Consider the following 12,825-nt stretch of genomic DNA (forward strand, 5'->3'; position numbering starts at 1 on the left):
GCGTGCGCTTGGGAAAAGCCGCCGATGCGCACTCTAGAAGCTTGGCGCTTGTTGAGAGTGACGCGGAGCGCACGAGCGTCCATTCTTTCTCGCAGGTACGAAGATTTTCTAGCTTCTTCTGGCGGCTAGCGGTGCTAGGGGGGTTATGGAAGCACCTCAGAGCAACTATTTCATAGCAGTTCATTTGTCCAAGTAGGATATTTCCGGCCTTATGTGGCCATTGCCCCTGCATTAACGCAAATGCTGCTCGTGGCCTTATAACTACCCGGCATGTTTGGTTTGGTATTTCTCTGTTTTTGTGCTCTTTCATTTACACACGATAAGACTGGTGGCTTGCGAATGCCGTCGCCGAATGAAGCGTATATGAAGCGCAGTGATGGGGTGCGACGCTATCGGAAACAAAAAGCTAGCGAGGCGAATCGAGAACCCTTATTCATCTTGTTTATTTTGTAAAATACTTGACCACATAACTTATATCTCAGCACGCTTCCCGCTGCTGATAAAATAGGCGATTTGCAATTATCATAAAAGAATCTCGTTTATGCTGTCTTTTTTTAATTTAAAAATGATAGAAATACGTACTGATATAAATAGTCTGTTCGCTCTGCACGTCGGCATTTGTTAAAATGGCTCCACGGTTTAACATCGAAGAACGGCTTAAGATCGGTGGCTCCTCTTTAACGTGAGAATGTTTGCAACTTATGACTTCCCGAAAATTGTCCGGACTAAGAAACAGGTTTTCAACAACTGAAGAAACGATCAGTTCGCCCTCCTCTAATGTTTTGGACATCGTCCTTCCGCTACGCCGGTTATCTATACGCCGTTCTTTTTTATCCCGGTAGGCATGAATTTTTGGGCTACCAGCATTCCTTGACCTGTTAGGGTGCGGGAAATTTTCCTTTCAACAATACCTTCTGAAAAGTGGCAGATTCTATAATAGCGTTCTCCGATGCGATCCAGAGGTATCATTTTTACGAAGGGCGATTATCAGGGTGAACAAAAAATTTCTGAGCATATCTTTGGATCATTATAAGTTAGGAACTAGACCGCAACAGAAAAAAGCGAGATCACTTTTTAGGAATCGTGCAGATCGCCTCTGTGGCGGCAGCAAAAGGCGAGCTGAAAGATATGTTCAGTGTTCAAGTAGCATACAAAATAAATAAGACGAATAAATGTTCACGATTCGTCTCGCTGGCGTTTTGATTAACATAGCGTGGCACCTTATGACTGCTCTTCATTCACGCTTTATTCAGTGATGCCGTTTACAAGCCGCTAGTCTCATCGTGCATAAACTACAAAGCACAAAACATAAAAATATCAAACAAAACATTTGATGCAAGTATATATCAGGATGCGGGAAGTACTTCAGCCAACGCCGGCACAGTCACCACATAATGCCGCAAGCGTGCTATCGGGATGAAGGGTATGCTACAAACACGCAACTCGGCGGAGTTTCAGTGACCCTCGCAGCACCGCTGCAGGAAGCGAAAAAAGCTGCGTCCCTGCTATTAGAAAAGGACGAACATGCGCCCCACGCCGGTGTCGACAACAGGAAAGAGGCCTTCACAGTGCTCATCGATAGCTTTTGTCACGCACTCATGTGGTCCGTAATAATAAATCCCCGCCTGTACGTAAACTGGAAACGTTGGCGCTGTATATTGGCGTGAACCATGCCTCCTCTTTCCTTTACCTCTATGTTTATTTAAAGCCGGTTGTGTCCACCGCAGGACGTCTGCAGGAGACCCGAAGATCTCCAGTCACGCTTCTCGAGTCCCTCGAAGCCTATGGTTTGATTGTAAAATCATTGGGGGTGTTTTTAGCAAGACGGATCAACGAGGGTTACCGAATAAATTTTTGGTGAGGGAATGCTGTTTTGGGTGCCAGGGAGCCTCACCTAGTTTGGTTGAACCTACCTAGTACAGCCTTCCGTAATATCCGGCGCAGTTCTACTCCGGACAAGGCAGTGTTTATGAATTGGTCCAACGCTCTAGAGGCGGGGCACGCACTCCTTAGAGGCATAGTGAGTCAGCAAGACTCCTCTTTCCTTAACTGTATTCTTTTGTTGCCTCTGGCCTCAGCCTCTGGCCGCCGCTAATGGCTTATATGTTTTTGAAGCGAAGCGCGCGTTAATTTTGCTGTCGTTTGAATGCCGCACATGCCATGTTATTCGGTAGGGAGAGTCTGTCGCCCAGTTGTCACAGGACTGGGATGTTCGTATTTGATAATCAGGGGATCTAATTCTATGGTTCCTGAAATAATAACTGTAAAGGTTAATTCTCGCTGTGCAAACGGCGCGCCAATCATTCGCGGACAGTCATTTGTGCGTCATTCTTTTACTGCACGTTCGCCGCATGCGTATTCCTTGAGAGCTTAGAGGAGTAAAAGTTGGCCCCAATAAACTTGTGTTCCTTGGTAAAGTCGGCATCGTCTTTGGCGACGTTTCAGCACACATAAGGTGGCTGAACTTTATATGTAGTCCCGACAGCTTGGGTTACTAACACAGGGAAACCAAAAGAACGAAATGACCGGACTGGGATAACAAAAATTTGAAAATAAAAATCGAAATGGGAAGAGCTTGTCAGTTTTAAATTCACTGTACGTATCTAACGCTTTCCCGGAAACCGCAGAATAGAATTGGAAACAGAGATATATATTTCTGCACCGACGACAGAGGAGAACCATGAACCCTGGTACATTACTTTGGATCATGTGTAAAATATTGAGACTTCTAAGACAGATTTGGGTATTCTTTCCGGATTCAAGAAATAACTTCGCCAATAAACTGCCAAAATATTCAATTGCAGCTGGTCGAGTTCTTCGACACAGGGTGCACCGAGCGAATAATATTAAACTATGCGACCACAGCGGTGACCTGATACATAATACCGGTTTACAGAAGTCAATATCAATGTCATTCATTTATAATAATTTTGGGTGCCGTTCTATTGTACGAATATTGTTGGCAATGTTTTGTTGATAATATTGCAGCTGATATTCTGTTTATTGTCATCTCTGCCTCTAGCAAGTTCGGAAACCTATCTCATATGCCTAGTTAAAACGAGCGATGGTTCCATTGTTATGTCGCTGTTCTATCTGCGCCAGATGTCTGTAGGAGTATCTGATGATTTAACAAGATACCACGGGCCACGGGATGACCATAAAAAGGTGGAAAAAACAGTAGACACAAAATAACGTACCCAAATTATTTATTGGTTACCAAACGCACCTTATCGCGTTGCACCAGCCTTGTGTATTACGTTACTTGATCTTCGCATCATGTAGTCAGGACAAGTTCTTGAGCCAGAAAAATCAGCATACACGGAAAACACTTACGCCAGCGCTGTTTCTGTCGCGAACTATGTCCGAAGCTACCGTGACGTTAATACAATGCCACGTCTTATACACGTGCTACAAATTAGTGTACCTGTGCGCTGACTGTGAAAGCACCCTTTTTTGTTATGTGGCTTAACTTCCGGCCTTGTTTTTCTCATAAGATTTTTCTAGCATGTAGATTTGCACGACAAGTTGGCCAAGACTGCAAGCAACACATAATTTGCAAAAAGCTAGCAACCTGATGCGTATATCATGTCCAAACTGTCTGCAATATGTCGTAAATTCATGTAGTAATTACGCAAGGTGTTTCGGGTATTACCGAATTGAACGGCTCAGAAAATAATGGGGAATAAACGTTCATTCTTTTTGTTTGGAATGTGAGAACATTTGTCATCTCTACGCCAAAAGAAACCACATTATTATGATGCAAGCATCGTTGCTTGCATTGCGGGCATACTTATTCCTAGAGTAGACCGCTGTTCTAGAGGAGTGGGTTTTGGTTATTTTGCTGACAAGCTGACCTCGTACTGCTTTTAATCGTTATTTGTACAGGACAGTCTGGTGAAACGATTGTGACACGCGATGTGACCGTACCGTGGTGTTGAGCTTAGATTGGCACTAAGGCTGTATAATTTCTAAAAAGGACTACTTTACGGCCCATAATAAGTTGAAACAGGGAATTCTTTTAAACGCATTGTATGAATTGGTGCGCCTGTACCCCTCTTAACCGTCATAAGGGGACATAACAGAGTGCCTGTTTACATTTACGTAAGACAAAAATGGCTGCAAAAGCCAGGAGCTTGAGTCCCAACTTATGGCGGGAATTGCGGGATGTGTGTGCCGACTGGCCACAATAGGGAGATGCGACCGATCGTCGTAAGCCTTGGAAGAGGTAGAAGTGGGTGTTTTCGCTCGTTATGGTCTACCCACCAGGGCATGTAATCTTCGTTTCAATGGAGGAATTCCCCCTGTCAGCAAATGCAATATAGGTAGCATTGGTTCACTACGATGTCAGGAGATGTAATGTACACGCCAGTAAACTGAAAGACAAAAATTAACCAATCGAGCCTGAGTGTCATAGAGTTTTTTTGCAAGTTGTGTAAAACATGTTAGATAGCACGTTTGCACCAGACATTTACTTTTTATAAAGTGCTACGTGGATCACGAGATGTTGCACTTTCATCAGAATACTTTACGCTCAACCTGCCTTCAAGCAACATTCAAGATGCAGTCTTTTGATTTCGGAAATATCTCCTCATGAAAAAAAAGCTTCGCAGAAGTGGCAGTTCCTGTGGCAATAAGAAAATATAGGTAGATTTAGGTATCTGTCGTTCGGAATGAGTGATCATCTGATTCATATTGTTCCTAGAATTGATAGTTTGCAGAAAAGTGCACGCTAATCTGGCTACAGCAGCCCACTTTTAGGCATCCACCCGGGCGCGCCGCCCACAGTCCCAACTGTTGATTGCGTTTTATAGAGTTGAGTGGTCACGCCCGCTCTCTTTATGAGAAACGCTGGCTGCCTCTCGCCACTTTTTTGTTCCACATGAATTGGGTACATCACCGTAATTCTCACTGTGTCCCTTTTTTCCGTTACCTCGCTCTGCCGTCGTTTCTCGCTGTGTTTTGAACTGTATCTTACAAAATTACTATCTTGAGCTTGCTTTTTGGCTGATGGCTGTCCTTAACGGAGAATATCTATTAGGAGTACAAAAGAAACGCATTAAAACGCTTTTGTAAGTCTTTGAAGAAAAGCTTGTCATTAGAAAATCAAGAGACGTGCTTGCACCAGATGATAGGTTAACTGGCTAGTTTTAGGCGCAAGGGTCTTTAACAAATAGCGACATTGAATTACTATTTTAAAAGCCGTTCTAAAATCAACTACCTCTGTGTCAAAACGACAGCGATGGGAAAATGGGAAGCTTTCTGGGATCAAGACCAGCACCATACGAAGGCAACATAAAGAGAACAGATCCTATTCGTCGATAGTATACGTGAGACTGTGACTTCTTTATGCCAACTCCTGTTTGTTATCGGGTCGCTTTACTGCACTGTGGTGTTGCTCTAGTGCATTAGCCATACAGGCATTCAATGGCTTCCTCGAGCGTTCAACCTTCGTCATATTTAGCGGAAGGGGTGAATTTTGTTTCTAGTTGTGCATGTCTGTGCACCCCTAACGATATCCAAACTGCTTCGCCCTTGCCTGAATGGCGCGGTCGGATTTATAACGCGATGTACCCACGTTTATTTATCCGACTGAAAGCGTTGTATTTTTCTTCACTTCAAGCAGAATCATCATAATGGCTATAAAAAGAAGCCTTTCCTGCAATGCATTTTGGATGCTCTGCAGGCGATTTCAGTGAGAGGCTGAAAGGTTTGGTATATAGTAATTAATCTCAAATAAAATAACACCGGTGAGAAAGGGAAATAAAATCATACACAACTTCAATATTTCTTGTAGAGTGCTTAGTTGTAGCAATATTAAAAAGACGATGTCAGAGGTTGTTTAAAGGGAGGTAAGACAATGAATGGTATAAAATATGGTGTAAATAAAAATTAAATATCTGTCGAAAACCCATAACACGAGTTACAAAAAACTTTGGGTCCTCAGCTTAAAATTATGATAAGCGTAGGGGAAAATTTTTGGTTTAAAACTAAATTAGATATATCATCCCATAGCCTTGCAAAACTAAACAGATGTCCGTATAAGAAGTTTGACTTTAATTACGGTGCCGCGAATATAGTGCAAACGCATTTACACACGTTGCCATTCTGCATAATAGAGGTCTAGTCACTCCAAAATTAAGGCACATCGCAAATTACCAGCTCCGGCTTAAAAACAATGGCATATTAACTGGGGCCTATAAACAGGCTCCAAATGCGCGAACGCAAAACTCTTGAAAAGATATCAACTGCTTTGTCGCGCGACTCTGAGGAGAGCGACAGCGAGAAGGCTAACAGGGAATCTTTATGAACTAAGAGCGCATGGGTGAATCAAGTCGGGGCGCTGGAAGTGGAGTACTCTATACAGCAACTCATACTGTTTCTAGCGGAGCTACCAATATTAGTGCGGCGGCAGTTCCTGAGCACAGCTTTCAGGGTTAAAATGACCTCACTCATACACCTCTGTAAACCGAGTATTTTGCGCGGGTACAGGTGCTCCTGGTACATCATGCAAGGTGTTGGTTGGCGGGAAAGATTGTCAGCAGCAAGGCGATCTGCTAATGGCAAGTCTAACGATACTTTCACCAAGAGGGGCACTTAAGGTACAAACGAGCACCGTAGCTTTTCACGTTGTGATTAGCATACAGCTGGAACAACCTGAGGGAGGTTTTGGCTATGTGTGCGCTTCAGCCACTATGATTGCCTACAAAGTTGAGATCATGCTGACTACGTGCCTAGAGGAATGTATTTCCGACAGCGCGTTTCTTGAAGTAAGTGGAGTTGAGGACTTGGGACCTGCCATGAAAATTCTTTCATCAGGTAAGACCAAGTAGATATTCGTCTGCCTAACATCACTCCTACTGCTTCGGCTACAACTAGTACTATAGTTCTAGGGTAAGACATAAAAGCAGTGCTGCGGAGCAAGTGAGCAAGTTTTCATCAATTACCTTCTTAATCGAAACGTCTCTTCACTAAAACACGAAAAGCAGAACTTCCAAGTGACTCATCAGTAAAAAAAGATCTAGGAACCCACAATGCTGTGTGGAGCAGTGGAGGTGCTGAGGTTCAAGAATCGCAAAAGCTTCCTTAACATAACTCTGACTTTGAATATAAATATACATTGCTGTCACTTGGAAGGCAGAGCAGCGAGTTGCTCCGTGAGAGGAATGATAGACTCAATCCACTTGCCGGAAACCGCTCAGGCTCTTATTTCCGAAAAAGCGGCCGGGAATGGCATCACAGCGATGTTCGAAAAAAAAACTGAATGCTATTACGAATATTGGTCCAAGATATTATCGAACCCTTTGAACCTACTTATGTTCAGAAAAAGAAAGCTACGCCATTGGTTCTTCCTACTTTTCTTGCGGCCAAACATATAGTCTGAGAAATATGTGCGTACTTGGTTTTGCACAGGAAGTTTTTTTTTTTCTACACGGGACATTTGTCTTACACGGGACTTGTTATACCACCTCATCACGAGTTCATCTTACCGATTTCTGCTGGAGTCGTTACTGGAGGAAATGTTGTGGTATGGCGCCCGAAAACGCAGATGAAAACCGTTTACTTCCATTGGAACAAATTTACCCATTATTGTAATATTTACCGTCCCGTCTTTGTGATCGCTCATCATAAATGTAAACGTCCTCCCTTCTACCGAATCCCGTGTTGCGATCCCTCATTCCTGCAACCCTCCGACTCGTATTTGTGTCTTCTAAACCTTAACATTATCACAAATGTCTTTGTTGAGCCCTCTTCTCGTTTGCTATCGCGGTGTGTTCCAATCGCTGCCGGTCTTGTCCGATTTACGCAAGGGAATGCGCTCATTACTATTCAGAATACGACTTCAGAACCAGTTCCGTTCTCTAAGGTTTGAACATTTGGATCTGTTAATGACGAAATTGCCCCCATTCTACCATCTTCCATAACTCTATAGTGCCCACCCAATTTGGTTACTGCCCCCCCCCCTCACCTCTTCCTGGTACTGCCATCGGCCCCGATCTCACTCCTTCTTAAAGAAAATCTCTTGGAGACGTGCTTTCTAAATACCAAGCTTCCTTCTACTCGTGCTCCCCCTCTCTTTCCCACATTTCGCAGAGCACTACTTTGAAACGGATGGCCCCAACATCGTTGGGCGTCATCTGTACTGTGTCTCTCCATTAGATAGAAAAAATTGACACCATCTTCCCACCAGGGCAACCATAGATGCGACGCATCGTGAGGTTTCAGTTGCGTTTCCGTTATATTGTTTCCATTTAGCGTGTCAATTTGTTGTTGTTTCTATTATATTACGTACGGGTGCGCCGACCATCGCGATAGCAGGCCTGTTAGTCTCCATTCAAATTATCGGGGGTCATCGGATGTCATCGGAGCGGCGGAACGACTGAGCAAAGCGGCGCAGTTACCACGTTTATATGTACCGCGCGTTAACGATGAGGGGAAGGAGAGAGATCAGCGCATGCGATTGTGTTCGATGTTTAACCGAGCGCTAACGCGCGCTGACGCACAGCTGGCACGGCGACGGGAGCGAGCGCTAACACGCTGATAGCGCTGTCGTGAGAGCGGCGTTAGCGCGGAGCTGGGGTGGTGAGAAGAATGGGGGAGGGCGCTGCGTTGAGAGCGGCGTTAGCGCGCAGCTGGCGCGGCGAGGTGAATGGGGGAGGGATGCGGACTACGGACGCCGGAAGTAGCCGGAGGGACAAGGCGAGTAAAGAGATGCGTTGCATCTAAAATATTTAGGGCAATGTGGCCGACATGCTCATGTGCAGCATTATAGTCCCTCGGCAAGCCCGTGGTATTCGCCGGCCGTCTCTGTGGAGAAGAAGGATGGGTCAGTGCACTTCTACGTTGATTTCAGGGTGCTGAATAAAATTACTTGGAATGATGTCTACCCGATGCCTAGCGAGGGCCTCGGTTCTGGCAGCCTTGATGCCTAGGTAGCATAAGAGGGCTTCCCGCCAGTTAGCCGCTCATGACAGGTTGTAGACGTTCGTGTCACGCCCCGGGGGTTAAAAAGAAGGTCCCCTTCTCCCCGTTCAGTCAGAGTGGCGCTGGCTACCATCTTTAAGTGTCAGAAACAGTTCTGGTAAACATAAATACCCCTGAAAGTGAAGGAGTACACAGTCGCCCAGATAGCCCAATTGGTAGGGCATTCGACATGTAATCGAAAGGCGTGGGTTCGGTCCCCACTCTGGGCGCGTCTTTTTCTTTCTTTCTTTCTTGCCTTCCGTCTTTCCTATATTAGGAATAATGTAACGTCATTACCCGTAATAAAAAAAAGAAAAAAGAAAAAAAAGAAAAAAAGTTTAACAACACCCCTATGCCTCCTTTGCCGTTTTAGACTGCCGAATTATCTTTCTATATTCCCTCAACGAGCCCCCCACTTCCTAATTATATTATTCTGCGAAAGCCTAGCGAGGGCCTCGGTTCTGGCAGCCTTGATGCCTAGGTAGCACAACAGGGCTTCCCGCCAGTTAGCCGCTCATGACAGGTTATAGACGTTCGTGTCACGCCGCGGGGGTTGAAAAGAAGGTCCCCTTCTCCCCGTGCAGTCAGAGTGGCGCTGGCTACCACCCTCAAGTGTCAGACACAGTTCTGGTAAACATAAATACCCCTGAAAGTGAACACAGTCGCCCAATTGGTAGGGCATTCGACATGTAATCGAAAGGCGTGGGTTCGGTCCCCACTCTAGGCGCGTGTTTTTCTTTCTTTCTTTCTTGCCTTCCGTCTTTCCTATATTAGGAATAATGTAACGTCATTACCGGTAATAAAAAAAAGAAAAAAGAAAGAAAAAGAAAAAATTTTAACAACACCCCTATGCCTCCTTTGGCGTTGTAGACTGACAAATTATCTTTCTATATTTCCTCAACGAGCCCCTCACTTCCTAATTATATTATTCTGCGAAAGCCTAGCGAGAGCCTCGGTTCTGGCAGCCCTGATGCCTAGGTAGCACAATAGGGCTTCCCGCCAGTTAGCCGCTCATGACAGGTTGTAGACGTTCGTGTCACGCCCCGGGGGTTGAATAGAAGGTCCCCTTTTCCCCGTGCAGTCAGAGTGGCGCTGGCTACCACCCTCGAGTGTCAGATACAGTTCTGGTAAATATAAATACCCCTGGAAGTGAAGGAGAACACAGTCGCCCAGATAGCCCAATTGGTAGGGCTTTCGTCTTGTAATCGAAAGGCGTGGGTTCGGTCCCCACTCTGGGCGCGTGTTTTTCTTTCTTTCTTTCTTGCTTTCCGTCTTTCCTATATTAGGAATAATGCAACGTCATTACCCGTAATAAAAAAAAAGAAAAAAAAGTTCAACAACACCCCTAGCCTCCTTTGGCGTTGTAGACTGCCGACTTATTGATTGATTGATTGTGGGGTTTAACGCGCCGACGCAACGCAGGCGATGAGGCGCGCCGTAGTGGAGGTCTCCGGATTAATTTTGACCACCTGGGGATCTTTATCGTGCGCCGAAATCTCGTACACACGGGCGTTTTTGCTTTTCGCCTCCATCAGAAAAGCGGCCGCCGCGGCCGGGAATCGAACCCGCGATCTCGTGCTCAGCAGCGCAACGCCTTAGCCACTGAGCCACCGCAGCGGGTGAGACTGCCGACTTATCTTTCTATATATATATATATATATATATATATATATATATATATATATATATATATATATATATATATATATATATATATATAAATATATATAAATATATATATATATATATATATATATATATATATATATATATAGTGGTTTGGGATAGGTGCGAGCCTGTGGAAGTAGTAAACTAATATATATACTTAGGCAAAATTGTGACCCCGGCTCCCAACTATTGGACAGAGATATTTCGAACGATAAGAATGGGATGGACTGCACTCGGCAGGAATTCTCAGCTAATAAATTGCAGCCTACCATGTTCCTTTACGAAGGAAGTGTATGATAGCTCTATCATACCGGTACTCACCTACGGGGCAGAAACTTTGAGGCTCAATACAGGGTTGAACTTATATTGAGAACGACTCAGGGCGCAATGAAATGGAAGATGATAGGTGTAACATTAAGGACATGAAGAGAGCAGAGTAAGTCAGAGAACAAAGGCGTGTTAGGGACATATTAGTAGAAATTAAAGCGAAGAAATTGACCTGGGCAGGGCTTGCAATGCGAAGGCAAGATAACTTTGGTCATAGAGGGTAACAGAGCTGATCCCTAGAAAAGGCACCCGTTGCGGGGGGCTGCCCATCGTTAGATGGGTCGATGAGATCAAGCAGTTTGCGGGGATAAATTGGTCGTAGTTAGCACAGGTTTCGGTTAAATAGAGAATAATTGTAGAGGCCTTTGCGCTGCAGTGGTCGTAGATAGGCTGGTGATGATATGTATAATGATTGTAATATAATGTCACGTTCAATCTTTGGGATAACAGCATTATCAAGTAGGATGGACACGCTAATCCCCCGCATGGGTACATGCAGTGTGATGGGGTACAGCTGAGGACGACGAAGGAGCGGGTGCTAGGTAGCGGCTCGTGTTCTTGGTTTGTGGTCGCGACATTGCTACCCACCAACCGTTGCTCTCTGTCTGTTTTACCTGGCACGTGAGGCACATCGCAAATAAATACTTTGCCCCTGCGTCTTTGTGAAGACAATTTCCCTGTGTCCCTATTTTAGAGGAGGCAACACCGGTGGAGGGTGTTCCCGATGCCCCGTACGCACCGGACGTTAGCCCCGAGAGACCTTAGCCCATCCACACTCCGGTTCATCGGTGTAGCCGCCGGAAACTCGTCCTTCCTCCACAACAGGGCCCTCTCTTGGAGCCGGCACTAAAGAGGCACGACTCCCAGCCAGAGGTATAGGCGCAGGCAATACCTAATACGGTGACGTTTCAGCAGCCCCGCGAACCCATCCACTTCTATGGAGAGGCTTGCGAAGACGTTGAGGACTGGCTTGAACCGTTCCAGCATGTGGCGGCATTCAGAGTGGAGTGCCACCCAAAAGATCCAACAAGGATTTTTCGCAGCTTGAGGAATGTGCACGAACCTGGTTCAAAAATTCGGAAGCGAGCCTGCGCATTTGGGAGGCCTTTCGCAGGAGGTTGAAGGAAAATCTGCAAACTCTGACCACTGTGAACAAGCACAGCGTCTGGTGGAAGCACAAACTCAGAAACCTAACGCGAGTGTGGGTATGTTCGCAGCGGACATGGCCCGTCGGTTCAGGCAAGCCGATCCAGACATGGCAGAATGCTAAACGTTACGCCATCAACCCCACCACCAGCCACTCGGCTATCACTGTGGCGAACCAGGGGACATTTATCGCCGGTGCCCCTACCGCGAAATTGGACTGCCTAGATTCTTAGCCCCGCTTTTGGCCGCAATTCTGGGAAAGATCGGTGACACTTTCTGGCTACCGCACCACTCCGTAGATGGCGTTCGCCTTCTTCAGATCTCCAAAGTTCGGCCAGCCGCCGTACTCCTGGAGGGCCACCTGCCCGGCGGTCCCCAGCGCATCACGGGCAAAATATATGACGCATCTTTGGGAGGCCAAATTGGCAGTAGTCGAAGCTCCGAAGGCCTCCCTCTACCGCCGGCAGTTGGTGAAGCTGCAGCCAGAAACTTCTATGTCGACGTAAATGCGCGAGCCGAACTCGTCGGACACGAAATGACCTAGTGGACACCGGGGCGGACTACTCCATAATTATTCGGCAACTCTCTGACGGGATCAGAAAGGTTAATACTCCATGGGATGGACCTCAGATTCGGACGGCCGGAGGCCACCTAATGACGCCTTGCCAGAAATGTACCATGAGGTCTACATTGGCGACTCGGACTTCATCGGCACGTTCGTCG

The 12,825-nt window shown here is 45.9% G+C and overlaps 2 non-coding genes across 2 annotated transcripts; both read left to right on the plus strand.

Annotated features, from left to right (window-relative positions):
- The first annotated feature begins 9,119 nt into the window (after positions 1 to 9,119).
- Trnat-ugu (transfer RNA threonine (anticodon UGU)) lies at positions 9,120 to 9,191 on the plus strand. Its single transcript has one exon. It is a non-coding gene; the product is annotated as a tRNA-Thr (tRNA).
- Positions 9,192 to 10,128: 937 nt separating this feature from the next.
- On the plus strand, positions 10,129 to 10,200 carry Trnat-ugu (transfer RNA threonine (anticodon UGU)). Its single transcript has one exon. It is a non-coding gene; the product is annotated as a tRNA-Thr (tRNA).
- The last annotated feature ends 2,625 nt before the right edge of the window (positions 10,201 to 12,825 follow it).

This window comes from Haemaphysalis longicornis, unplaced genomic scaffold (genome assembly GCF_048455015.1).
Source record: "Haemaphysalis longicornis isolate Haplotype H1 unplaced genomic scaffold, Haemaphysalis longicornis Haplotype H1 scaffold_7, whole genome shotgun sequence".
Taxonomy (NCBI): Eukaryota; Metazoa; Arthropoda; class Arachnida; order Ixodida; family Ixodidae; genus Haemaphysalis; species Haemaphysalis longicornis.